The 24192-nt window shown below is 44.3% G+C and overlaps 1 protein-coding gene across 2 annotated transcripts in view; it reads left to right on the top strand.

The window, feature by feature from the left end:
- The first annotated feature begins 10100 nt into the window (after positions 1-10100).
- Positions 10101-24192, top strand: part of FAM81A (family with sequence similarity 81 member A) — a 55226-nt gene continuing 41134 nt past the window's right edge. Inside the window, exons 1-2 of one of the 2 annotated variants that reach the window (XM_072962325.1) lie at positions 10101-10267; positions 10703-10761. The gene's annotated coding sequence lies outside the window, so the exon portion shown is untranslated. The remainder of the gene's footprint in view (positions 10268-10702; positions 10762-24192) is intronic. The other variant, XM_072962324.1, reaches the window with a different exon arrangement.

Here is a 24192-nt window from a genome sequence, read left to right as displayed (position 1 = left end):
CAATGACAGGTAAGACCCCCAGAGGGGGGCAACCTAAGACAGGCACAGCCGCCTGAGTCCAAGAAAAATGTTAAAGCAGCCGTTTCTCATACATTCCGCCCTGATAAGCTGTAAGGCTCGCTGATGGCAACACAAATATGACTTGCTAAAACCTCGAGGGCCTTCTGACCTTGAGCCAGACCCTACAATCTAAATCCCACCCTGTCTTTCCCTAAATTCCTGCATTCCATCACACAATGGTCAGTGATTTTTCCTCTGATTGTAGACAATAAACGTGGGAGCAATTGAGAGGCTCGGGGAGTTGGCTCCCGACTGCCTCTCCCTCTCTTGACTTTTTCCACAGAGTCTTGAGTAATTCATTCCGTTTTGGTGGGACTTCTGTTGGCCAGAACCCACGACTGGTGACGAACCCACAGGATTTAGCTTTCTTAGAGGCCTCAGTCTACCTTCTGCCCCATGAACTTCTCTTCCAAACTTCCCAATATGGTGATGTAACAATTTTTGATTAAACTAGTAGTAACAATTTTTTATTAAACTTGCAATGTTTACATAATGTCTGCTGTTCGCAGCTAAGCTATGTATAACTGCACAATTTTCTTCTTCTAGGCATTAACAATTGCCTTTTTTTGGCCATTGGTTTAGTTCTTCTTAGACTTCTCACTAACTCATCTACAAACTTTTGGATAGAACTATAACTCCTTTCACTATGGTACCAACATATTAGGCAATCTGTTTCTCTCTCTCTGTGTCTCTCTCTCTCTCTTTCCTTCTTGCCTCAGTTGGCCCGGGTTGCTCTCCCTAAGACCTGCTGGACATCACTCCTGAGATTACTTTTATCATATTTCTAAGAATTCTCTTTGCTACTGTCTTAGAATGGATCCTCCACTTTCTGGGCCCACGCCTATTTCTTTTTGGTTTACATTTCTCAGTAAATTCCTGAGAAAATGTGCAGATGGGATTCCTTTTTGGGGGGAAGTAGCATATACGAAAATGTCTTTATTTTGCCCTCAGACTCAATGGATAGTTTAGCTGGATGTAGAATTCCAGAATGGAAATAAATAAATTCAGAATTCTAAAGATAGTGATCTTGCTTCCAGTGTTACTACTGAGAAATCTGATGTCATTCTGGCTCCTGATTCTCCATATGTGATATACTTACAGCCAGAAGATTTTAAGATCTTCTCTTTATCTCTAGTGCTCTGAAATTTCAAAATGAATTACCTTGGAGCTGACAACATAACGCCATTTGCAGCAACATGGATGTCCCTGAAGAATGTCATTCTAAGTGAAGTAAGCCAGAAAGAGAAAGAAAAATACCATATGAGATCGCTCATATGTGGAATCTAAAAAAAAAAAGAACATAAATACAAAACAGAAACAGACTCATTGACATAGAATAAAACTTGTGGTTGCCAAGGGGGCGGGGGGTGGGAAGGGACAGACTGGGAGTTCAAAATTTGTAGATACTGACAGGCATATGTAGAATAAATAAACAAGATTATACTGTACAGCACAGGGAAATATATACAAGATCTTGTGGTAGCTCACAGAGAAAAAAATGTGACAATGAATATATGTGTTCATGTATAACAGAAAGATTGTGCTCTACACTGGAATTTGACACAACATTGTAAAATGACTATAACTCAATAAAAAATGTTTTAAAAAATGAATTACCTTGGTTGGAGTCTTTGTTTACTCACGGTGCCGAGTACTTGGTTCTGTTCAGTCTAAATACTCATGTCTTTCAGTTGCAGGAAGTTTTCTTGAATGATTTCTGTAACTTCAGAGGTCTTACTATGGGCAGTTGTATTTGTTGTCCTGTCATTCAGTGTTGCTCAAAAAAATGCCTATGTTGAAGTTTTTAAAGCTTTATTTATAATTTTTTCTCTTTAAACGTAATGAAAGGGAAGCTGATACCAGCTGTGAAAATTTTTCTATAACTATTATTATTATTTTCTCCCCTTGGAAAAAAGGGGAGATGCTTCCTTAAAAAGAGAAATGCCAAACTGATTCTATGAAGGTTAGATACTGGATATGCTTATGTTTTAAACTTACAGTGAATTAGCATGAATTCTGTATTTGTCACTGTAACCTATCCAAAAAAAGATGTTCTGACTTTTGAGTACTGAAATTACCAAAATAAAATAGTCAAACCAATATTAATTAGCTGTTTACTTTTCTGACTAGATTTGGGAGAATATAAGCCAGGAAAAGCTCAGCCCTAACTTCTGATGTAAGAGACTCGGGCCAAGATACTAGTCAGGAATGCGCCACGTCCACTTCTGATGCTTAGAACAGGGTAGGCAGGTGGAGAAAAGAACCTCAGAGGGTAGAACCCAGGTCAGGTGGTGGTACGGTTAGGGAAGTAAAAGTCTTCCTTGTTCTGGTGACGCTTTAAAATCCTACTTTACTGTTCAGGAGATTCAACCAAACAGCCGAAAGCAGGGACCAGGTAATTATCTGGCGTTCTTGGCGGTGAGGGTAGTCACTGATTCTTCAGTCATCACTGGCTACATTCATCCTTAGAGATGTCCATTGTGAGCAGAATGACTTCAACGGGCCGTGGGAGGAAGGAGGATGGGCTGGTGATGCCATCCGCACCTTGCCCACAGCACCAAATACATAGGCTTCTTTCCCTTTTGAAGAGCCTGGGTGGGTACTTTGGTTGAATCATACAGGTGGGGCAGGAAGGATTCAGATAAATAAGATAGAAGCCAAAATATGACAATCTCACTCATTGTTCTTAGAGAAAAGGGACTTTGGAATTTGTGTCAGCTGCAGCCGAAAAAGATCGAGGATGTTGGGACCTGTACGTCCATTTGACTAGGACGTTAATAACTTCATCCAAGGGAAAGAGATGGCTTGGGGTGTGGCTGACGCCAGAAGGACACTTAGACTTGTTCCAAGACAAGCAACGTCAGTAATAGTGTGAGGAGTGAGTCAGCCAGATTAATTACCAAATTCTGTCTGCATGTGTAAGATAAAGCAGTTGAGCCAGTATTAATTAGTCCTCCACTCTTCTGATTGGCTCCTGGGAGAAAATAGCAATAATAAAATTTATATGATATTAGATATAATAAATAAAATAGTAACTAAAATGGTATTGTAAATGTTTTTACGTAAGTTAGTGCCTTTGAACTCCATGAGAACCCAATGAAGTAGGCACTACATTACCCCCATTTTACAGATGATGAAAGTGAGTCAAAGAGTGGTTAAGTAACTAGCCTAAGTACATGCCAATAGTTTGCAGCTTCAAGAACCTGTCAGATTTACAATTTATGATTCTAAGGGGAAGAGAAATTTATTTCCTGAGTTTATAGTGATAAAAATCTACTGCATGACTATGGTTGGGGGGCGGGCTATGGCTCCTGATAGAAAATTCTAAAACTTATTCACATTGCCTTGGGAAATCTGCTATAAGTACATGAAAACGAGGTGTATCCAACTGCTGGAGAGGAAACAAAGGATTATACTTGATATTTCTTTTTTAAGAGCAACTGTATGAAAATGAATACACACACACACACACACACACACACACACACACACAACTGGGACATTGTGCTGTGCACCAGAAATTGACATTGTAACTGAATATACTTCAGTAAAAAAAGAACAACTGCATAATATTAATTTCAATGTATGTTGAATGTATATTGTCTATTAATTAAGACTTTAAATATCACTCTGTATACCTTTTGCTAGCAAGCATGCACTCATAAAGAACTTACTTCAGTTTTATTATTTAAGAAGATGCTCAAATCCCAAAACAGTTTTGGCTCTGTCTAATTCAGACTAAAGATTCTTTTATCAGGTTTATGTGGAAAATTACACTAAACCTTCACTCTTTGCCAGCATCGACCTGGGTGAAGGTGTAAGAAATCAGATAGAGAGTTAAAATTAATTTGCTCTCCCCAAAGTAAAATCTTTTATATGTTACTATTCATATTCTTTGATATGTGCAGTCCTGCGGGGAAGGAAACAACGTTTATTCAGGTCACACTACGCTGCACACTTCACCCACTGAATAGGCCTGTGATATGTTTTTCCATCCTAGTCTCATGCAGTCATCGGAAGGTGGCACCAGAAGTGCCCAGGTTCAAATTCCACCATACTACAAAACTAGTACTTACATTTTACACTACACATGTCATCACTGTTTTTTTTTTATTTATTTTATTTTGGCGGGGGGAAGGTAGTTAAGTTTACCTATTTATTTTCAGAGGAGGTACTGAGGATTGAACCCAGAACCTTGTGTATGCTAAGCATGCGCTCTACCACTGAGTTACAGCTTCCCCCTCTCATGTCTTTATTCTTACATGAAATCTAACCAAGGCCAATGGCACAAAAAGTCATTGTCATATTTCAAATATGAGAACGTCAACGACCAACATCTGAAAACCCCACGTACTAATCAAGATTGTGAACAATTCATTTATTGATCTACCAGCCCTGTCAAATATCTCTTCATGATGAAAGTTTGTCTGTTAGAAATCTGCTTATTTACAAACCCTCATGGGACTCTTCCTAGCTATCCGCTATACATCAGACACAGTAACTGCCTTTTCACACATTACTCATATCTGCCGAGATCTGAATTATGGATGAATGATCCAATACCTCCATGCAAATGGAGCTTCCATAGTCTTTAACTGTGTATTCCTTCAGTCTAGTGCTGAACAGCTGTGGGGCTTGGACAAGCTATAGTAATGTCTCTAAACCTCAGTTTTACTCACAGACTGTTGTAAGGAATAAATTAAATGCTGTAATATGTAAAGCATGTAGCCTTGGGCCTGACACATAAACATCGGCTATCACAGCACCAGGGCCAGGGTCAAGGTGAGGCGAATAAGGCACTCAAGTGCAAAATTTCAGGGGGTGCCTAAAAACTCAGTAGTAAAGCTAAATAATGCTTTAATGCAATACTGTTAAAAATCAAAATTAATGCAAAAAATCCAGGATGAATAAAATATCCAAATTTTCAGTAAGGACAGGAGCAATAGTCCTGATTTTTTCTTCGCCTTGCTCGAGTGTGGCCTCGCATGGCACCGTGCGACGTGTACGTGGTGTGTTTTGTCATGTGTGGGTTTTACCATTTCTTCTTTGTTGTTGAACCCAAATGAAATTTTTTAAATTCTCTGACCTGTGCGGGTCACTGTCCAGCAATGTGTGACTTGGTGGGTAGCTGAAACAAACCATCAGCTTCTGTGGGGTCCCGCTGGTCAGTACACGGTAACTGGACACGAATGTTTGCTCAGCTAAACTGAACTGAGCTATTGGAGGATGAAACTCCAGAACCACTTAAAGTCTGTACAGTACCTATTTGGCCTATTTTCTGAAAATTATTGGAAAGAAACATTTTCCAAAATCAAAGTGCAATGGAATTTTTCTATGATGCTCCTTCTGTCACTGAACTATTTTTTTAAATTATTGAAGTATAGTCAGTTTATAATGCTATATCAATTTCTGGTGCCCAGCTTAATGTTTTAGTCATACATACACATACGTGTATTTGTTTTCATATTCTTTTTCATTATAGGTTACTACAAGATATTGAATATAGGTCCCTGTGCTAAACAGTAGAAACTTGTGGTTTATCTATTTTATATATAGTAGTTAGTGTCTGCAAATTTATCCCTTCCCACCCCCTTTCCCCTCTAGTAACCATAGGTTTATTTTCCATGTCTGTGAGTCTGTTTCTGTGAAGTGGGTTTTGGATGAAGCAGTTTTATTATAAAGTTATTCTAGAACTTGTGAGCAGTGTCATGTTAAGTCTCAGTTGTATGGACAAGCCATAGCACCACACCACCACATACCCAGGCTTCCTCTGTCCTCCTATGTACATCAGCAGTCATCCAAGTTAAGGCACAGATGACACTTCCTAGGTTAGCACTGCTGGGGAGAATCTTCCAATATTTTATGCTTCCCTGCTGGTTGTGCCTTAATTATAATTACTTTAAAAAATCCTTGTGAGATGGATAGACACCAACAAATTCATAAGCAAAACACAATATTTGAGGGAATTAGTCAACACAAGGAGGGAAATTTTTAACAGAAACAGATAAGTCAATTACAGTTCACTCAAAACATATGAAAAATCCATTATGTTTACTTACAAAAGAGAAAAACAAGGGACTTCCATGACTTGAAGATGTTACTCTTACCAACAAAGAAAAACCATGAAGAATAACATGTATTATGCTAACCTGTTGTTAATGCAAGTTTTTAATTGGTTATTTAGAGAATAATGTCCCAAGGTCTGAGCCCCATCTTTGTTCAATGTGAGATGTTTCTTATTTGGTGAAAGATTTCTTTCTTTCTTTCTTTTTTAATGAAAGTATAGTCAGTTTACAATGTTGTGTCAATTTCTGGTATACAGCATAATGTTTCCATCTTGCATACTCATGCATATGTTCCTTTTCATATTCTTTGTCATTATAGGTTAGTACAAGATATTGAATATAGTTCCCTCTGCTGTACAGTAGAAACTTGTTTCCGTCCAGTTTTGTGAGGATTTTCCTTGTAGTTCTGACAGTAAGAGATAGTCTGCCAAAGTTCAGTAGGTACTTTGTGTGAATTGTTCTGTTTGTAGACGTAGCTTTTGTTGTATTCGTGGAGGGTGAACACAGCATCGATCTACCCTGCCATCTTGGCAATCCCCTCACTGATGAGAGATTTTTAAAAAGGAAATGGATATGGTGATGATGAAATTAGAGGCAGAATTTAGATTGAGCTGGTCAGTGCAGAATGATGTATTATGCTCTTCATTTCTTCACAACTCAAACAGTACATATAAATGCAGACTGTTTTCTCCTATCTTGAAAATGTTCACTCAGCACTAAAAACTTCTCTATTGACCTTGTTTTGCCCCATTCCTGCACTGCCAGTCTTCTCTAGAGAGTGACCCACACCTGCTCTTGCATTTTTCTGGCACCCAGTCTTTCTTAACCCACAGCAGTCTGATAACTCAAAAACACCCATGAAGCTCACCAGCGATCTTCTATTCACCAAATTTTCTTGACTTCTTTGGGACTTGTCACCTTGCAACTTTCCACCTGGGGCTCCTCAGATGTTATCCCTAATGTTTCTGGTTCTTCCTCATTGTTCCCTTTGTGGGGAACCGCTTCCTATTTCTGGTTCTTGTATATGACCACTCCTCGTGGGTTGATCTTTGATGCTCTGTTATTGGTAAGGAAGACTGTAGATCTTAACACTCCACTGAGTTACAAGCTTGGGTTGAGAATTGCTGAATACAAAATAAAATGCTAACTCACAATCATCCTGCAGGGCTTAGCACAGTCTCAGCCTAACTGCTTTCCAGCCTTTTTACAAATACCACTTTTGATCTACACAATCCCTTCACCTTGACCTAGGTAAGCCTGCCTGTTGGCCTCAGAGATACCCTGTACATCATATGTTCATGGCTATTGGTGGTGCCGAGACACCACCAACGACTAGAACTCAGCTGTGCCATAAATCACTGTAAAAAATATTCCCAGGGTGGGGTGGAGGGAGTACAGCTCAGTGGCAGGGTGCATGCCTCACAGGCAGGAGGTCCTGGGTTCAATCCTCAGTACGTCCATTAAAATCAATCAATCAATCAATCAAATTACCTCTCCCAAATTTTTTTTTAAAAAATTAAAAAAAAACTCCACAGTGTCTAGCACAATATACTGCACCAATTGTTTGTATTTAATGACTGGTTGGCAAATAGTATTGCCAACCATCAAGTTTATAAAATTGCTCTCTTTGATGAAACTTATTTTGGTCATCCTTGCCAATATAAAGTAATCTGTGATAAATCATAGATTTTTAATTAAAGTAATGCAAAAAAAATCCATTTTCTGTAGTGAGTCACAATCCAACAATTCTGGAAAAACAGATAGTTCTTTCAAATTTATCATACAGAAATAGTTTGAGTTGGAAAAAAAGGAGGCTTAAATCATTGTGCAGTAAATTTTGTCTCCTCAGGATTCAAAACATGTCACATGAACGGGGACAAAAAAGGTCAGAAGTGGGAAGTCGTGGGTCTAATTTAAGGCTACTGTGAAACTTCAGGATTCCTATTGAAGAATTCAGAATTTGAAAGCTCTACTATTATTTGTCTTCCTATTAATGAAGCTTGTAAAATTCTGGATTCTGTTCATGTTAATTGATATGATTTTTAAAAAAGAAATCACAGCCAGCTGGAAAAAAATGGTGTATTTCTATGCAGCAAGGGCCCCTCACTTACCACGCCCTCTTCTTCTCTACCCTTGAGAGTGATGGAGTCTTGTCGCAGGTACAGCACAAAGTTACGCTTTGAAGCAGCAGAGGTAGCAGGAGGGAGTTTCCTTTATTGTATGGATGCTCTACTCTAAGGATTATAAGGATCACTGCCACTCTCCTAGGAAGCCAGGAATGGGTGCCCTGCAGCCTCTGAATCAAGGGTGTGGCAGGATGGGGTCGGGAACAGGGAAGAGAGTGGAATTGTAAGCAGGGAGGGGCAGTGAGGCAGAGGGGACTTTCATGTGCCCATCTGAGACGCACACTTTACACACTAGAAGGCAATCCAGTGGGGACCTGAGAGAAACATTTTCAGCCTTTCTTGGGACTCTTGATGATGGGCTCTGAGTTTGAATGAGTACTTTCCGGGAAGACCTGCACATCCTTCCAGACATAGCGGTGAGTTATATATGTTTCAAATATATTTTCAGTGGCAGAAAGTCAGGGAAACTGAATGATCCTGTTATCACCATGACATAAGATTCAATTCAATCTGTATTTACTGAGTGCATACCATGTGCCAGGCAGTGGGAATCTAAGGGAGAAAAGGAAAGACGAATCGATGAGTTAAAAGGATACTCTTAGGTGAGAGCGCCACACCACAGCTCTCAAGGTCATGCACTTTCCTTATCACAATAACAGTCTCCTCCGTGTCTGTGGTTCTTTGATTGATGTGTCTCAGGCTGTAAGCTCTCTGAGAGCAGAGACACGTGTCTTTTTCTTCTTCACATCGTGTATTAGCGCTAAGCACAGTTTCTAGCGTTTCACAGGCATCCAATAAACATTGTTCATTGAACGTTACGGATGCATTAACCCTTCGTGGGGGCGTCATCCCGTTGTACAGGTAAGGAAACACAATATCCAAGACCACACAGAAGTAACTGCTGGAGGGAGGATTGCAGAACAGCTCAGCCTGACTCCACAGCCCAGGGTCTTTCTACCAAATCATGCTCCTTCCCCTGGGTTGGAGAGGGTGCAGCCGGTCGGGGAGGGGAACACCTGTAGTGAGTAAATACTAGCGACACGAAAGAGGTATGACCCCGAGGCGGCGAGGCGGGCATAGGTGGGGGGTCCCTCTCTCTGCTTAAATCCCGCCCACGGAGAGGAAGCAAAATTCTGAGTGGATCGGCTTGAGCATCCTGCTCAGAATCCAAATTGAGAGGAAGGTGTAGAGTCAGGACTCCCTGGAAGAAGGATGAGGCAGAAGGGAGGAGGAAGGAGGGTGGTAGCAGTTCTTTCTTGCGTCGTGTCTGCTGCCTTGAGACACGACCCTTGGCCCCAGTGGCGGGTGCCAGGGTGATACATTCGTTGACACTTGGCCGCCTCGAGGGTTAGTTTCCCTGCACACGTGGGGCGTCAACGCGCAAGCTGTTTCCCAGACAGTGGCTTCAAAAAATAACTTCTCCCCAGTTAGGAAGCGGGTGGGGAAGGATAACGCTTTCCGTGGGAAAGAGGTTTGGTAAATAAGGGATGTGAGGGTTCTGAAGAGAATTACAGCGCAGCCACCGTGGCTATTACTTAATCAGGCACCATTTCAACACCTCTCCCTTCGAGTCAGCCAGCCCTACAGCGGGATTTATTTTCCAATACGCGAAATCCCCGCCCGCCGACTCCGAGCCGCTGGGCTTGGAGCTGGGTGGGAAACGGCAGCGGGAGGAGAGGCTATTTTGGGTGTGGGAACGCGGGGGGAGGAGGGGCGGCGCCGCGGGGCTGGGCGCGGGCGCGGGGAAAGCCTCCAGCTCGGGCTGCCACGGCAACCGCGTCCAGGCAACGCGCCCGGAAGCGGCTCGGGCGGCGCGCGGCGGCTCGCGCCCCGCTGGAGCCGCGAACCCGGCCGGGCCGCGCGCCGGGCCAGGCGGCAGGCGCGCGCTGATTGGACGGCGCTCCCCGCGGCGCGGGCCCGCGGCCGGGCTCCCCGCACAGCCCGAGCCAGCGGCCGCCGCACCCAACCGCGTCGGCATGGACACGGGCAGCCGCGGCGCGCCCGCCCCCCGCGCCGGTGAGTGCCGCGCCCCGGGCCCCCGCCCGGCCGCCTCCGCTCCTCCGCGGCGGGAACTCCCCGCCCCGGGCCCGCTGGTGACCTTGGGGCGGCCGCCGGGGAGCCGGGCTTCGGGGAGAGAGAGCTGAGCGTGGCCCGTGTGACCTGCTGCCCGCGAGAGGGTTAACTGCATGCTGACGCGAAGGGATGAAGTTGGGCACGGAGCGCACCTGGCATTGCATTTTTGCGGGGGCCGGGGGAGCTTGCATGCTAGCAAGCCAGCAGAAACCCCGAGGGACTGTTTGGGGGAGCAGGGGTGGTGCACACATTGCCAGGGGGCAGTGCTAAATCGGCCGTCCCACCACTCGGAGCTGAGTGACCTTGGGCAGATTAACCTCTCTGCCCCCTCCCCACCCCTTTCTCATCTTTAAAAGGAGGGGCTTGGGTTCTTTGCAGTTCCAAGATGCCGTTGTGCCGTCGTGCTGTGAGCTGAGAAGGGACCCCAAGTACTGCAGGTACACAACATACAAGGGTTAGCTATGTTTATTCTATCGGGTTTCCATTAATTGGCTCTCAAAGTGGTGAGATAGATTGTGGTTTTATGAAAGATTATGGAGAGAAAGCAGTGGCTGGTCCAGAGAGTGGCTTCTCATGATGCCCGGGTGCTCCAAAGTCATGAACAAAATCAGGGTTAAGACTCCTGAGTTCTTTCCTGTAGTTAATCTAATAGGAAACTTTGTAATTGAACAGGTAGAATCAAAACCCCAGTAGTGGCAGGCAGCAGCAAATTAAGTGAGTCATTTCTTCAATATGCACGAGGTTGTGTGTGTGTGTGTGTGTGTGTGTCTGCGCGTGCGTGTGTGCCTTGCTGCGCTCACACCCTCATCTTAAAGTCTGTGTATGTCAGTGTCAGAAATTATTTCATAGAAGTAAGCAGAAATAATGCTAGAATGATTCAAATCCACAGACGTGCTGCTCTCTCCGAAGCAGGGGCAAACATTTAATAAGATTTTGGTCTGTGAAAGTCAATATGTTCTTTACCGAGAAACATCCATAGCATTTGCCCATTGGAGTGCATGTTTGTGTTGAGGCGTGGTGCAGGGAGTGGGAGAGAAGTGCTCTTAAGTCCCAGTAGGCTGTGTCACCTCTTCTAGTTTTAGCATTGGCTGGATCCCCTTTCTGTATTCTCAGTTCATAAACTTTCGTCTTCCTGGGAGAGGAAAGGGAGGGAATGCCCTGTGCCTCCGGCAGGTTTCTGGGGTTACCCCTTCTGGCTTTCTGCGCCAAGGTAACCCTTAGTACTCATTTCAGTCTGATTTCATCAGTATAAAAATGTGGGTTGGAAAGAGAGATTTTTTTCAACGTGAATGAATAAGCTTCTGCGAGCTTGTTTACCTGAGGGTTTAATAATCTTTAATAGTTTATGTGTTAGAAATCTGATAGTATTCAGATAGAAAAAAGCCTCACTGCCCTAGAATCCAGCCACTAAGCCCTGCCAGCCCTTTACTGAGTCACATCTCGTTATACTTGGAACCTTTATTAACAGGCTATTCAACCTCCTCTCTCTGCGAGCCTAGCTAACCTGTGTGTCTCCAACCTGCCTTTCAGTCTCTTATTTCTTACATCCTGCAGCCATATGTCTGTGTTTTCATTTTGCTGTGGCTGAGTCCATCCCCTGGCCCTCTCCTGCCTCCAGAGCCTGAGTGAACAACTTCACTCAGAACAACCCTCTCCCATCTCACGGGATCAGGGATTGGGCTGCCACTTGCTTCTCAGTGCTGCCTCCAAACTATTAACCCATCACGAACAGTCTTCTTCCTAAAGGTCGTGCTGTCTGCCTGTGCCCCCTACCCTCCTTCTTCTGAATCAGTGCTTGCCCAACCTGGTGACTCCGCAGAATCACCCGGAGCACTTTGAAAAATGTGGCTCTTTAGACTCTCCCAAACATACCAAATTGAATCATCAAGGTCGCCAAGACCAAAAATCCTGACTTTAAAAACAAACCCAAAAAGAAGAAGGAAGAGGAGGCGAGGGAGGATGGGGAGAGGAATTAGAGCTCACCAGGTGATTCTGATGTACACCCAGGGTTGGGAATTACTGCGCTTAATGGTACAAAAAAATTAACAAACAAACAGGCAAACAAACATGAGCAACTAGCTTGGTTCTCTTCTGTCTTGTCTCTTATCAGTGACTTTGGCATTTATGTTGAGGCTCTATTAATTCATTGACCTTGAAGTTCCTCATGATCCTCTGCATCAGCTTCTAGGGCCTCACTTTACTGCAACCACTCACCTTTGGACTTGTTTAGTCATGGAAATGTTTCCACCTTCAAGATCTGGAACTTGGACGTCAGTTTGCTTAGCTGATTCTTTCCACCTCCTGCACCAGACTAACCATCACTGAAGACTCTGGTCCCTTAATCACCGCCCCTTCCAGTCTCTCTATGGCTGTGTTCCTCTGCTTGGAATATATATGTTCCAACCATTTTGGTTTTGTCTGGAATCCCGGAACCCTTTGTCTTAACATGTGGACTTCTCATATTCCAGCCCTCAATCCAGAATCACCCTCATCATCTGTTTTTCCTTCTCCCAGTCTACCAAGTTATCTGCCAAGTTATCACAAAGACTTTTGCATTGGTTCCACTGCAAATTTATGCTAGCTCTAATTTCACCTAGGTTTTGCTTTTCTGTGGGAAAAAAAAATCCATCTTTTATTAACTCCCAGCTGCATTACTTTAGAGGTTACACCAACCTTTTCCAACCTCTAAACTTCCAGTCAGTTTCCTTTCTGGAGCCAGTCTTTTTGTCACTGACAAGACTACGGAGGTCTACTTCTGAGCTTACCGCCCTCTGCTTTTGTATAAGCTCCCACTGTACCCTCCTCACCTGTCCCCGCCCCTCCTCTTCTTGCCTCATCTTTGTCCTTCTTTATTTCCTTCCTCTGAGGAAGAAGATCTCTACCAGCCCTCACCCAAGATTAACTCACATGCACTCCACACTCTCCATTCCCTGGACTTTTCCCCTTCCTTCTTGTGTCTTCTGGGACCTGGCTCCCTTTGTTACTCCCTTTCTCTCATTTCTCTGGTCCCTCCTTACTCTACCCCAACCCTCATTCCTCCATATATTCGAGTCATCCTTCTCATAATAACAGGAATTGTACTGGAGTCCCAGCTCTGTCCACGAGGACTCTGTGCAGTGATGGAAGTAATTGATATCTCTGCTGTCCAATGTGGTGGTCACTCACAGTCACATCATCACCAGTAGTCAGGTGTGACTGCTGAGCATGTGAAATGTGGCTAGTGTGGCTGAGCAACTAAACTAATTTTTCTTAATTCTAAGTTCAATTCAATTCAAATAGTCACCTGGGGTTGGTGGCTATTGGATTGGGCAGTATGCCTTCTCGGACATTCTGTCTCCGCATGCACACAACACACACACACTCACACTCCGCTTCTGTGCTGAACCGTCCTCAGGTTTCCCCCCTGGGACGGCCCCCTCACTTCTTCTGGCCTCACCCTCACCTTTCTGTTGAAACTGCTTTCTTGTAGGGCTCAGCAGAGGTGTCCAGGTTGCCGAGCTGAAGCCTTTACTCCATCTCCCTCTTTCTTAATCTCTGTCCTGTGTCTGCTGCCGGTGGTCCACCACGCTCCCCCCACCGCCCCACTCTCTCCTTCCACGTCCCATGTCGCTGGCTGTCCAGGGCCAACTCAGACCTCACTTGTCTCCTTTTTCCTCCCGATTTCTGAATGTGGCATTCCATGGGATCCTGTCCTGGGCCTCTTCCTCTTCCTCTCCTGGCCTCCTCTCTTCTCCTTGCGTCACCCCCACCTCTGAGCCAGCTAGTGGTTAATGTGTCTCAGTGGGCATCGTGGCTCACATGTCCTTTAATCCTCACTCTGCCTCTGTGAGGCCGTAGTCTGATCACTGCTCTTAGTAGGTGAAAAACCTGAGAAATGAGAATAACTGAAGTGATTGTTATTGTCACCGGTTGTTAAGGATTAGAACTGAGAGAGGACCTCCAGCTGTCTGCCTTCAAGTCCCACTTTTACCCAGATTTTGCTCAGTAACACCCTCCACCCAACACCTACAAACCTACATTTCCAGCCCACCCTTCTCTCCGAAATTCCATTCAGAATTTAATACTCTGGAGCCCAGCTATTTTGTTTCTAAACAGCTATTCATCCCAGCTTCCTTAATCCCTTTTTTCTCTTTTTAACTTTTTATTTTGAAATAATTCAGATTTATAGAAGAGTTGTGAGAATAATTTAAATAGTTTCTAAATACCTCTCATCCAAATTCTATAAATAATAACCGTTCCCCACACTTGCTTTTTCCTCCTCTGGCATTCTCCCTCTACACATGTGCGCCATACGCACGCACGCGTATGCATGGACCTATGTGGTAATTCTTCCTGAACCCTAACTGAGTTGTAGATAAGAAGCCCCTTTGCCTCCCCCCTCAAACACTTCTGTGTGTACTTCCTAAAAACACAGGGCTGTTTTCTGGCATAACGAGCGTCAACATCAGTAAATTGATTCTGTACTTTAATCTACACACCTTCTTCAAGTGCTACCAAGAGTCCTAGTCCTAATTTACATTCTCTTCCTGGTCCAGGATCTAATCCAGAATCTTGGGCTGCGTTGTCCTACGTGGTCGCTTCCTTTAGTCTGGACAGTTCCTTAGTCTTTGTCTTTCGTGACCTTGACACTTGAAGGATAATGAGGCTGTGGAATACCCTTTAACTTGGGTTTGTCTGGAGTTTTCTCATGGTAGATCCAGGTTCTCCATCTCCCGGGAGGCATCTCACAGGGGAGGCGGCGTGTCCCCCTTGGTGCACTTGTGATGGTTTCTGTGCAGTCATCAACCTCTCTGTGACCTGCTTTTGCTCTCTTAGGTTATACTGACTCTTCTCCTCTTCACATCCCCACATCCAGTGGGTTGTTGAGGGTCGCGCTGTTCCCTGCACAGTATCCTTCAGTTTGTCCCTTCCTTTCCATTCCTACTGTCTCCCCTGTTTCGGACTGTCATGGATTCAAGGCCTCTGCACATAGTCTTGGAGACTGTTTATCATGACTTACCAACAGGAACCTGTGTACGTGGTAATTTTCGCTGGTCAGTGCTTCCTCTGCTCTGTCCCCCTCCACCTCTTCTCATGCTTCCCTGTGTTGACTTAACTCAGCTCTTTAATCCACTCAAATGCCTGCTTCTCAACTGCTTTTCCTGACAGCCCAGTTCAAACCGATCCTGCCCCCTGCCCAAAGGGAGGCAAGGCCTGGCGTGGACCACCATGGGGCCGAACCAGCCTTTCTACCCCTGTGTGATTGGCCTGTCTGTTCTGTTTCCCTATTGAATTGAAGCTCCTGGGTACAAGGGCTGTGTCTTATTCAGCACTGCAGAGGTTCAGTGAGTATTTGTTGACTGGACTAAAGTACTTGATTAAAATTAGTAAGCAAACACACAGGCTGACCTTAGAGTTGTCTGGTGAGTATGGGACCCATGGTTTACTCCAAGAGGCAGGTGGGTGTTAGTTCCCAATAGGGCCTGTTAGCAAAGCAATAGGTAATTCGCAAAGGTATTTCCAGGTTGTAAGTGGAATAAATGATCCTGCTCTCTCCACCCGTGACATCTTAACTGCGTAAACATGTCAACACAGAGAAAAGATGTATTCAATTGAAAAAAAAAAAAGAGTAGAGAAACCTAACATAGCATAATAAAAATGGCCCGTCTATTTCTTCACACCCCAAGTGAGCAGCTGAATGTGTGAGGAGCAGTTTCTCCAGCTCACATCCTCCTTGGAGCCCTCGAACCACCTGTTCTTTCCTCTCTGTGGTCTCGCCGACTCTCCTCTGTTCCATCAGTCAGCCCTGCCTTCCTCCCTCCAGGCTCCCTACACTCTTCCTCCTCTTCCTTATTTCCCTCTTCCTGTCTTCTCCTTTCTCGTGAGAACTCTTCTCCCTCCCCCTAGATTGATTATTGTATTTTTTGACTCCTTGGATGTGGTTTCACATTCCATAGGTTTTTAATATAAAAGCAGGTGGAAAAGGATCAAACAGTGGCTTTGCATGGCTCAGTGGGCTTTTGTTGATTTCCCCCGACCACCGCTCAGTAGTTCCTGGTATTGGACAAATGTAGTTATTAGTGATAAGGAAATGGCTCCTTTGATTATCTCTTTGCTACAGCGGGAAAGTAATCGGAAACATGCTGGTGGACGAACATCAAAAGACCTGAAGTTATTAGTGTCTGTTAAGGCGCAGTGGCTGCTTGAAGTCAGCAGTCAGATTTTCAGGTGGTGAGCGGTTGAGGAACAACAGCGGTGCTCCTCCTTGACATGTGCCTGCACTTGCTGGCGGCTGGTCAGCCTCTTTTCCCTCCCAAGGCTGCTTTTGTGAAGATGACATCTTCTCTGGACAGAGTAGCTATAGAAGTGAAGGCAGGAGGTTCTGCTGCTTAGCCGAATGGGGCTTAAATAACAAGCGTGTTTGTGTGGGAGAGAGTGAGTGGAGTTGCTTTTTCAATATGGAATTCTTAAAACTGTTTAACCGGGAAGATGTTATTCAGAAACCCCTGATGCCTTCAGCTTGTTTTTTATTTGTTTCAGATTTCTTTTGCCCCCGTTTTTAATTATCTCTGAAAGAGCTCAGGAATCCTCCTCCCCTGCTCTCTCTCAAATAGTTACAAAATTAATTACTCCAAATAAGAGTCTCTCATAGCCTGCCGCGTTCTGCAGAGGAGTCCAGCCTCCTCCCGCTGTGGACGAGGGAAAGGGCAGAGACTGGAGGCTGGCTCTTTCTTCCAAGCCCAAATCCTTAGCTTTTCAGCCAGAGATTTGTTATCAGGTAGAACCCAAGAGTCACGACTAGCGTTCTGTCTGCGTGAGGATACAAAGTCACGCCGTCCCTCCTCCGTGTGATCCTTGATGCATCGGGGGTGTAGGCAGTTTAGGAGCGAGAGAGTTTACACTGATTTTTAATAATACTTTTGCTGTTCTAGCTGGTGCATTTGGCAGATTCCCTTTTTAACATTTGATAATGTGTCTTCTCTAATGCTAGAAAGAGAAGTTGCCGAAAATAGCTGTTGATCATAATAAAACACCCTAAAAGTTCTATGAGCTCCTTTCTGGTGTGGGTGCGGGCAGGGCTGCCATCTGCCGAACTCACAGCCGGAAGGGGCCCCGAGTCAGCAATCGATATGTCATTTGGGCAGAGCCACTCAATCATTAAAATGATGGTCCTTACCAAATTAGAAAAACAAGCCAATGAACAAATGTTTATGAGTGTCTGCAAAGGGGCAGCGCGCTGGGCTCATGGGAGTTACAGATTTATATGGTACGTAATCCCTGCTGCCCTAGAGCAGCTCAGCTGGGGAGACATAATCCATGAAAAGTTCAAATAACAATAGAAGATTTAAATAGCGTTTCAAAATAGCTGTTATTAATAGATGGGAACAGAAACCAATCTGTTTTTGCAGGGGTTCTCCTAAAACCTTTAGCATCACTCCGAGCTGTGGAGCGTGAATCAGAGCGACATCTGTGGCCCTTGCTTGGGTTCCAGGGGTTCCGATGATTTCGGCCCACTTATGGCTCCATCTGGATCTGTCAGAGGCCACACGTATGTGGCAGATGTAAGGGAGCCCATCAGTTCTACAGCAGTCCCTACCCTGACCCAAGGCCACCGTGAATGTTTTGAGCATTTTGAAGTTCATTTTTCATGGGTCAGAAGTACAGACACCCTTCACCTTTCTAGCCCCATCAGAATTCCCCTTGTGAATGTGCTGGCGTGGAGAGGATGCCTGGTAACTTGGGCAGTGCAGGGCTCCATGAGGGCTTCAGCAAGGGTTCTGGCTCAAGCCTCATTATGTGTCCACGGGGAATGGGTAAAAATGAGCAAACCGGAAGTTGTTCTGTCGCTACAGAGTTTCAGTTTTGGAAGTTGAAAAAGTTCTAGAGATCCGCTGCACAATAGTGTGCATATAGTTAACACTGTGCCGTGTCCTTACAAATGTTTAAGATGGTCTGCTTTATGTTGTATGTTTTTAACCACAGTAAAAAAGAAAATTAACAGCAAACTTATTTTACCTGGACCACATCATCTTTTAAACCAAGAATCAGCCATATCCCTTTGGTTTTTGTAGCTGAAAATGGGCAATTTTTTGCTTGCTTGCTTGCTTACTTTCTTTCTTTCTTTCTTTCTTTCTTTCTTTCTTTCTTTCTTTCTTTTTGCTTTTTTTCTCATTGGTTTATTCTTTGAGAAGTTTTTATTTACATTTTTGTCATTGTGAAAATACCATACTTGTTAAAGTATTTTCAAAATAAGGAAAAGTGGAATAAAAATGTACCCAGTACCACTACTTATATTTTTATTTATTCTACTGTTCAAATATATATATGTGTGTGTGTGTATATGTGGGGGGGGTTGTTTTTTTTTGGGGGGTGGAGGTAATTAGGTTTATTTTTATTTTAGAGGAGATACTGGGGATTGAACCTGAAAAAATTATCATTACAATGGTAGTCCTAGTATTGGAACCCCTGCCACACTCTCTCCAGGATGGTTGAGGGATTTCTGGGTTGCTGGGGTAATAATATTGAAAACCATGTCAGGGTGTGTCAGGTGAGCATCATTGGCCATTGATGTGATGTGTCCGAGGAGGTGTGAGGATGCTCAATGTCCTGGAGGCTGTATAAGGCCATATGAACCCTCCTTTGGTAACTTACCCAGATTTCTCCCAGATCCACCTTATAACCACAATGCCAGCTACATCCCCAAATAGCCCAGTGCTAGCTCAGTATATGTCTTGTAAGGATGGCACATCTATTCTCAAAAATTCTGGCCAGATGCAAGGAGAGGGAAGCTGCCTATTAAGAAGGAGACAGATATGTGCCGTTTCATTTTCTTTGCACGTAATTCGGAGGCACTCCCCCAGTCTGAGCCCCGTCATTAATTTATGGAAAGCTCCTGCTATTATCAGTGGTCCTTCTTTGACCTTCTTATCAATCTAGATACTTTGGCTTTGGAATTTAGTCATCCCTGGCCTCAGTTGCACAGTCCTCTTCCTCCTCCTTTGACTGAAAACACATGATCTACTCAGATACCAGCTCTTCACACTACACAGCAATTCCAGAGATTTGGCCCAGGGTGGGGTGGGGTGGGGGAGGAAGCATTAAAGGTAGCCTCAAGTCCAGGAAGCCAGCGCTCATGCAGAGAGGGGCCCGTGGTGGGCAGATGGGAGAGGGATGAAGGCAGGTGAGGCGTGGCCTGGGCACTCAGAGGGGCGGTGGTCACCTTGTCCTTGGTGACTCATCCATCTCTGCTGGTCGGGCGAGCTCCCCGCGTTGGGGAGGAGGAGGTAGAGAAGAGAAAGGTGGCAGGGGTAGAGCTTAAAAATTTGCAGGGTCCTCTAAACTCATAAAATGTTTGCACCCCCTAAATTCCGGTTCCGCCGTGGAGCAAAGCTCTGTTTCCAGCCCTTGGTTGTGGTTCTATATAGTACTGAAAATCCATTTTCAAATCTTGTTCTTATTTAAGAAAAGAACAAAAACCTATACATTATAGCTAGCATATAAATATTTTCTGTTACGTCATATTCTTTGTAACCATTATTTTAAATAGCTCTCCATATCCTTCCAAGTGGTTGTGCCATGGCTGAATGAAGCACTCTTTTACTGTTGGACATGTAACCAGTAGCCATCAGTAGAAATGTTAGCCTCCAGGTAAGATCACATACTGAGTATGGAAGAAGGTGCAAGGGTAGCGACTTGATGGGGATTAGCTATGGTAGTAGCTCCTTGGTTCTGATTTGATGCTCCCAGAATGTGTAGGGCAAGGCTGAGTTCTATGCAATGTCCCGGAGAGTCTAACAGTTTGACTCCCTTCAAGCTTGTGGGCTTTACAGATTTGTTTTTTATTTTTTTAAGTGGAGGCAGGAAGAAGCAATTTTTTTCTTTACTTTTCAATGGTGTAGTGAAAAATAAATTGAAGAAGTAAAACATCGTACGTTTAGTTGAAGCCCCTGTCATCCTCTGTCTGATCCACTTTATCTCCCATTCAGAGAGGAAAATCTCCCTGAATTGGATGTTTATCATTTCCTTCATCTTTAGATATTATAATTTGGCATATTATTTGGCATAGCTTAAACCTTTATGAAAATGTCATCAGTGTTTATACCCTTCTTCACCTTGCGGCTTTTTTTTTTCAACTGAAGTGCAGTCGATTTACAATCTTACTTTCAGGTGCACAACAAAGCAATTCAGTTATACACAGACATACACACACATATATATTTTTTCAGATTCTTTTCCATTATATTTTATTACAAGAAATTGAATATAGTTCCCTGTGCTATATCAACTTGCTGTTTTACTTAATATATCTGTGAGATTCATTCACGTTGGGACTTGTAATTCTTAATCCATCTATTTCTACAACCCTTTGTTCTTTCATTGCACGAATATATCACAGTCTATTCATCCATTTGCCTAAGGTGTTCGGTCCCCGTCTCTGCCCACGTTTTTGGTCTTAGAAACAACACTGCCTTAAGTACTGTTGTAAACAGTCATGTGTGAGAAGCTTCTGGGTGTTTCTTAGCAGTACAATTATTCTGTCATGAGGGTTGTGCGTCGTTAGCTTTATGAGATATTGGAGATCACTCTCCAAAGTGGTGATGCTGATGCACACCCCATCTGGTGTCCTTGTTGGCCCACGTGTATTCCAGGCTATGCTTGATCTTACCTTACTTCTGCCAATCTGATGGGATAAATTGGTATCTCTTGTGTTTTTATCTCTTGCAGCAGATTCGATTTATTTTATAACTTGCTTCCACCAGCCAAAACAGAGCCAATGTTATTAAAAAAAAAAAGTGCTAAAGTTCTTATTCTTTCTACAATATCCTTTGGAGATTTTTCTAAGCAAGGCAACATTTAGACATCTGTTAAATGACCTAAAAGTTAGGTTATGAAATAAATACTCTCTTCCCAGTAAGCAGAACCACACCCTGTGTGATTTGGTATCAGAATTCCAGCTGCCTGCCCCTGCTGGCCGAATCCAGGGGAATGCCACTTGGCTGGTGTCTGCTGTATCCTGTTGGTTAGGAGTGAGTCACAGGTCCCACCACGCTTGGGGGAAGGGGTGACACAGGTATGAATTCCAGGAGGTGAGGAGGTGGGGGCCACCTTACGTGAGAACCTATGGCCCTCTGAATAAGTACCTTGCTGTAATCACCACGTATCAGCGTCATAGGCTTAAACATTCAGCCCTGTTAGGGCCGTCAGAGACCATCAGATTGCAGAAGACTGATTAGCCAAGTCTGGTTCCCATCAGAGGCGTAATGCCAGTGTATTAATTCACCATGAGAAAAGTAGCTCGCAGTTAGCCTGGGGCTTGCTGAGTCCTTTTTATTTCACCTTTTTGCACGTCCACATAGGAAGCTAACTGATGTGCTTGGTGAGCGTGGGCTCACAGCGAGAAGAGTGAGCAGGAGTCTCCTCATGGCCAGTGTCACTGGACCACGAGTGCTTAATGCATCCCTCTCCAGAACAGGGTTCTTCCTCCTGCCCCCATTTCTCAGGTTCTTGGAAGCACTGGTAAATTTTGCCTCTCCAAACTCTGCTGTAGTGGACATGCTGTGTGTACCATCTCTCCTTCTGGCTGCACATTCAGTCCTTGGAATATATTTCAGTTGACTAAAGCGGGTGTTAGGAAGTGACGTCATTTCAGTCATCTATCCTTGAGATTCGTTCACCCAGCAAACGTTTCTTGATCCGCTACTATGTGCCAGGCGCGTGGGTTAGAACTGTGGACAGTACAGCTCCCTTTGGCTCACGGTGTAGAGCCAAAGACTGACGCTGAGCCGGTGACCACAAGTGTGGGGGCTGTTTGCCTCATTTCGGTTGTCAGTGGTGTCTGGGATCATTCTCACGGATCTGCTGGTTTCATCCCTTCTTGAGTCTTCAGATTTCTTTGTCAGAGTCTCACCTTAACTTCAGTTCTGAAAGTAGCTTGCAATCTGTCCTGTTGACTTTTTATAGTACCTGCGTCATTGCATAGAATGAAGGAAAGTAAGGAAATGAGAGACCAAAAAGTTGAACTAAACCCTGATTATAAATAGTATTTCAGTGTAACTATCCATTAGTAAGGGGCCGCCTAACAATGTTATGTCCATTTAATGGAATATTATGTAGGCATTAAGAATTGTGATAGGCATCTTTATATACGGACAGAAAAGCGTTCACGATGTAGTGTCATTTAGGAAATGCAGGGTACACATTGCATACAGTAGGAGTTCTTTATTTTTTTTTCAAAAAAGGAAAATTGTGTGTATCCTGAAGAGAGATCTTCAAAAAAAGTTAATCGATACAAACACCAGCACTTTCTGAGTGGGGATTTTCAACTTATTCTTTATGCCTTTATGTAGAGCCTAAAGTTTATTGTATTTTTTTGGTAGGGGGTAGGTAATTAGGTATTTATTTATTTATTGTAATGGAAATACTGGGAATTGAACCTAGGACCTCATACATGATAAGCATGTACTCCACCACTGAGCTATACCCTCCTGACCCCAAGCCTAAATTTTGATATTGTATTACTTTATAATCACAAGAAGCATTTTTCAGTTTAAAAAAAATTTTTTTCATGTTCCAAATTTCTTGATACAAAGCATGTGTGGTACAAATTGTTTTGTTTTTTTTTTCACATATGTGCTCTGGTTTCACAAACACAAGTGACAATAGCATTGCTTCAGTCCAGCTGTCACCTCAGCAGCCATTGGTGCCAGGAAAAACAGCTTTGGCCAAAAGAAGGCGTGATAGCAGGCGCCTAATAATTTCCCCACTAACCCCATGCAATCACCAATATAATATCACTTTCAACAAATGAATACTATTTGCTGAACCTTTTATATAAAGTTTCATTGTTAAAAATAGATGTGTTTTCTGTCTGATGTGATGAAGGGACATGAGCCAGGGAAGGAGAAGGACCAGCCCTTACTGGAAGCATATCAGCCCCCCAAGGCCAGGCTCTGTTCTGGGTACCACACAGCCTCCCTGGGGGTGATGCCTGCTGATGGGGAGGCTGAGGTCCTAGGCTCAGCTCCTTACTGTCTTTCATCCTGAATGGTGATGTCAGGCCAGGTGCTACACATTTCTGTCTCAGTTTCCTTGGGCTAAATGGGGGTGATAAGACCAGTCCCTTTAGGAACGGTCCTGAGGATGAGTTCAATCAATGCCTGTAAATGCGCTGCTTGAGTCCCTGACACGGGGTCAACACTGAAGAGAGCAGCTATGAGTTCTGTGGTCCCCAACCCGACCAGCTGGGGCCAGCCCGCCAACATCATCTGGTTCGCTAGGAAGGCAGGATTCAAGTAAGGTTCTTCCTGACTCGCCAACCATGCCCTCCTGGATGGAAAAATATGTTGGACTGTAGTTGTGGAAGGGAGAGAGCCAAGGAAGGGAAGGAGAGGCGGTAGAGGGAAGGAAAAGGGATGGTGGAAAGGGGAAGTTAAGAGAAAAAGAGCAAAGGAAGGTGGATGGAGAGGGATGAATGGAAGGGAAAGAACAAGAAAATCAAAAGAGAGGAGGCAGTGAGACGGAAGTGAGAGGAGCTGCACAGTGATGGGGAGAAAGGAGTCAAGAGGCTCTGGGGGCGTCCTCAGCCCCTCCTCCCTCCCGGGCCCCATCCCGCCCCTCCCAGGCTGGACCCCTGGTCCAGCATCTACCACCGTGACCCCTTCTCGCTTCTGAGGTGCTCTCGCAGCAGCTGGCCGTTCACTGCCCTTGACTGTCCTGTCTCCGATCACTCCTCGCTGCCCCATGACAGAGTCCCAGCCGGAGCCTGGCCTCAGAGATCAGTTAGAGAGCACTCCCACCTGCCTTCCTAGACACACTTCCATCTGTTCCCCGCCCTCCATCCTTTCACTATTTTTAACTATAAGGAAATTGACTTTTTTTTCCACCACCAA

This window comes from Vicugna pacos, chromosome 6 (genome assembly GCF_048564905.1).
Source record: "Vicugna pacos chromosome 6, VicPac4, whole genome shotgun sequence".
NCBI classification, from domain to species: Eukaryota; Metazoa; Chordata; class Mammalia; order Artiodactyla; family Camelidae; genus Vicugna; species Vicugna pacos.
The sequence above is the reverse complement of the archived record's forward strand: the minus strand, read 5'-3'. Positions and strand labels throughout refer to the sequence as shown.